Below are 5,029 nucleotides of genomic sequence, written 5' to 3'. Positions count from 1 at the left end.
CGGTCGGCAGATTAGGGGGTTAAAATTTTTTATTATAGTGGCGGCGATGTGGGTTGGCCTCGGTTTAGGGGTACATAGGTAGTTTATGGGTGTTAGTGTACTTTGTAGCACAGTAGTTAAGAGCTTTTATATTTATATTTACGCGTTAGCTGATAAAGCTCTTAACTACTGACTTTTTTTGTCGGTAGGAGTCTTGTCGGTAGAGGGTCTACTGCTCACTTCTCCCAAGACTCCAAATACCAGCGTTAGGCAGATCCCAGTGAAAAGATAGGATACGCAATTGGCGTAAGGGGATCTGCGGTAGCCTGGAATCGCGGTAGGGAAGTGAGCATTAGACCCTTTCCTGCCTGTCTCTAAATACCAGCTGGCGGTAAAAAGCAGCATTAGGACCCCTTAACGCTGCTTTTGACAGCTAACGCAGAACTCTAAATCTACCCGAATAGTATCTCATATTCTTTTATGAAATAGCATTCCCAAACCTATTCACAAAATACAAAATAAAAAGTCTAAAGGGATTAAACAACATGCTATTTCATTACATATAATATTGTATTATTTGTTTTTCATTAGCTAATCTAGAAATATAACAGTTCAGCAAATAAGACAAATATGTAACTTTATATCCAAACACAAAGTGAACTCTGAAAGAATAAAATTAAAATGTATTAATTCATTTATGCTAACTTCCTGTGAAGCTACTGTTCATTGTCCCAAAAGATAATCATAAAAAAACTATCTTTATAGAGACTGAGAGTGCAAATAAACAAATAGGAAAACTTAAAGGGACATTATGCACTAGATTTTTCTTTGAATAGATGTTTTGAAGATGATCCATTTATGTAGCCAATTCAGTTTTATTTGATTTAAATGTATAGTTTTGCTTATTTTTAAATAACATTGCTCTGATTTCCAGACTCCTAACCAAGCCCCAAAGTTTTAGGAGATTACTGATGTATACCTACTCCAGCTTGCTCCTGTAAAGGGTCTTTTCATATGCAGAGGAAGGGGGTGGGGGAAGTTCCTGCTTTCACTGGATGTTCCATTCAAACTAATCACAAATTCTAAACTGGGAGCTTCTAAGTAAGTTTTTAAAAGGTTTTATACTGGATTTTTAGATCATCATCTGTGCATATTATTCTTTATAGAAGTGTCTATTACATGCAGTTATATGAAAATTTATGTATACTATCCCTTTAAGAAAATAATGAGATTCTCTAAAATGTGTTTGCTAGAGAATGTCAAGGACTTATTTCTAATGTTGCTGGAATTTTATGATGTAACAACTTGCTACATCTTTTTCCTATTATGATGTGCCAATCTTTTCTAACAGTACATTATTTGTGTTGTTAAGTAAAGCAGAGAAAAGGAACTAAAACTTAAATTGAATCATATTTTGTATATATATATATCACAATGTTCAAATGCATAAAATCATCTATAAAAGCTATTTACTAAAGTGCTTGTTGTTATAATTGTATTACAAAGTTATCCTAAAATAAGAATATAGAATATCAATATATATATTTTTCTGCTGGATGAAAGGTTTTTATATTTAGGTTTATATATTTTGCCTGAGAAGAAACAAATTAAATAAATTACGTTTTTGACATACTGTATAAAAATGTGTTTATTTCAGAATTCTTATTTATGTTGCCACAGGTAAAGACAGGTTTTTGTTTTCTACAAACACCTGCAAGTTTTACCCTCAAAAACACATAAATGTTATTATTTATTTTTTTTGCCAGATATTTTAAACAAGTTAAAATATTTTTTCCTCATTTAAAAACAATGTTTTGAAGGTATTGTTATTTGTTTTCTTTAAAGTGAAGGTCAATTTTCATCAATGAGTGCCCGTTTTTTAAAAAAAACTTTTAAAAACAGGGGCACTTTCATTGATGAAAATTAACATTGCACTGGATTTGAAGAAATACTTACCCTTTACTCCTGTAAAGCCGGATCAACGATCCCCCTCCTCCTTCTTCCTGCTGTAGACCACAGCAATGACGAAACTGGCTTCCTCCAATCACAGCCAGGCATCACGAGCTGGACGCTCTGGGGTGCAAGCCATGATTGGAGGAAGCCGGTTTTGTCATTTCTGACGTCAGTACAGAGGAACTGAGGCTGAGATTGGCGATCCGGTTTTGCAGGAGTAAAAGGTAAGTATTTCTTCAAATCCAGTGCAATGTAAATTTTCATCAATGAAAGTGCCCCTGTTTTTAAAAGTATTTTTAAAAACCGGGCACTCATTGATGAAAATTGACCTTCACTTTAAGGGTTTGTTTCCAATAAAGTTGAAAGTGATAAACCTCAGAGGTTTAAATTATTAATTGTAGCTTTGAAATCAGCGTCTCTCAACAATTTTTTGCTCTGGATTTATTTTTTAAATTTTATTCAGCTCCCCAAATGTATTTTCACTATGCTTCTGACATTCAAAGGACTTCATTAAAGTAATTAATGCAATACGCAATACAAGAATATGTAAGGATATCACTCATATATATTCAAGATTAAAGGGTACCATAAGCTATTTGGTATTCTTTAGCCCATGAAGGGCTAAATTATCTGTGGAGCGGTATATATCGCTTCCGCTTGTGCTATAACTGCGCTAGATGTAAGCTCTTTGAATGTGTTGGGTAGCGCATGTATTACAAGTTGAAAATAAAATGATTTCATACTAGCGCTAACCCGAAGCACGCAAAAAGACAAAGTTAGAATATTGCAACCATGTACATGTATTCACCCATAGAAGTTAATAGATCAAGAAAAGTGAGGGGAAAAAACAACTCAAGCACAAACCTGATCGCATTTTCTCAATTGCGCTAACCCAAGATGAAAATATTAATATTTCACATTCCAATGTTCCTCACATAGCTCAATATGTTCTATTTATTCATAAATACATATATATGTATATATATATATATATATATATATATATATATATATATATATACATACACACTCACTGGCAACTTTATTAGGTACACCAGTTCAATTGCTTGGTAACACAAATTGCTAATCAGCCAATCACATGGCAGCAACTCAATGCATTTAGGCATCTAGACGTGGTGAAGAAGACTTGCTGAAGTTCAAACTGAGCATCAGAATGGGGAAGAAAGGGGATTTAAGTGACTTTGAACGTGGCATAGTTGTTGGTGCCAGATGGGCTGGTCTGAATATTTAAAAAACTGCTGATCTACTGGGATTTTCACGCACAACTATCTCTAGGGTTTAGAGAGAATAGTCTGAAAAATAGAAAATATACAGTGAGTGGCAGTTGTGTGGACGAAAATGCCTTGTTGATGTCAGAGGTCAGAGGAGACTTGGCAGACTGGTTCGAGATGATAGAAAGTTGTTACAACCAAGGTATGTAGAATAGCATACCCGAATGCACAAAATGTATAACCTTGAAGCAGATGGGCTTCAAGGATGAACAGGAAACTGAAGCAACAATTCGCACAGGCTCACCAAAATTGGACAATAGAGGATTGGAAAAACGTCTGGTCTGATGAATCTCAATTTCAGCTGCGACATTCAGATGGGAGGGCCAGAATTTGGAGTAAACAAAATGAAAACATGGTTCCATCCTGCCTAGTATCAACAATTCAGGCTGGTGGTGGTGGTGTAATGGTGTGGGGGATATTTTATTGGCACACTTTGGGCTCCTTAGTACCAATTGAGCATCACCTAAATGACACGGCCTACCTGAGCATTGTTGCTGACCTTGTCCATCCTTTTTTGACTATAGTGTACCCATTTTCTGATGGTTACTTCCAGCAGGATAATGCACCATGTCACAGCTCAAATCATCTGAAACTGGTTTCTTGAACATGACAATGAGTTCACTGAACTCCAATGGCATCCACAGTCACCAGATCTCAATCCAATAGAGAACCTTTGGGATGGGGTGGAACGGGAAATTCACACCTTGTTGAACCTATGCCATAAAGAATTAAGGAAGTTCTGAAGGGTTAAGGGGGTCCAACCCGGTACAAGCAAGGTGTACCTAATAAAGTGGTGAGGGCATTATATAAATATATATATATATATATATATATATATATATATAGAGAGAGAGAGAGAGAGAGAGAGAGAGAGAGAGAGAGAGAGAGAGGGAGAGAGAGAGAGAGAGAGAGAGAGAGCAATGGTGGAGATGGAGGGCACTCACAGGACTTGATTTAATAAGTAACATTTATTTATATTGCTGATTACATTAATACAGTGTCGACGTTTCGGCCTATCCTGAGGCCTTTTTCAAGACAGATTCATAGTCCACCCAGCAACAGCTCCACAAATGTGAATCCCTCCATCTCCACCATTGCTCTATACTTTCTACTTGAGGATAGCACCCAGGCATTGGCAACATTGATGCGGAAGGAGTGCTAGGCCACCGGCTACAATATATATATATATATATATATATATATATATATATATATATATATATATATATATATATATACAGATAGATAGATAGATTTATATATAGGTTTTTATTTATATACAGATATATATATACAGAATCTCACAAAAGTGAGTACACCCCTGACATTTTTGTAAATATTTTATTATATCTTTTCATGTGACAACACTGAAGAAATGACACTTTGCTACAATGTAAAGTAGAGAGTGTGCAGCCTGTTTAACAGTGTAAATTTGCTGTCCCCTTAAAATAACTCAACACACAACTATTAATGTCTAAACCGTTGGCAATCAAAAGTGAGTACACCCCTAAGTGGAAATGTCCAAATTGGGCCCAATTAACCATTTTCCCTCCATTGTGTCATGTCACTCGTTAGTGTTACAAGGTCTCAGGTGTGAATGGGGAACAGGTGTGCTAAATTTTGTGTTATCACTCTCACACTCAATCATACTGGTCACTGGAAGTTCAACATGGCACCTCATGGCAAAGAACTCTCTGAGGATCTGAAAAAAAGAATTGTTGCTCTACATAAAGATGGCCAAGGCTATAAGAAGATTGCCAAAACCCTGAAACTGAGCTGCAGCACGGTGGGCAAGACCATACAGC

Source organism: Bombina bombina, chromosome 3 (genome assembly GCF_027579735.1).
Source record: "Bombina bombina isolate aBomBom1 chromosome 3, aBomBom1.pri, whole genome shotgun sequence".
Classification (NCBI taxonomy): Eukaryota; Metazoa; Chordata; class Amphibia; order Anura; family Bombinatoridae; genus Bombina; species Bombina bombina.
The sequence above is the reverse complement of the archived record's forward strand: the minus strand, read 5'-3'. Positions refer to the sequence as shown.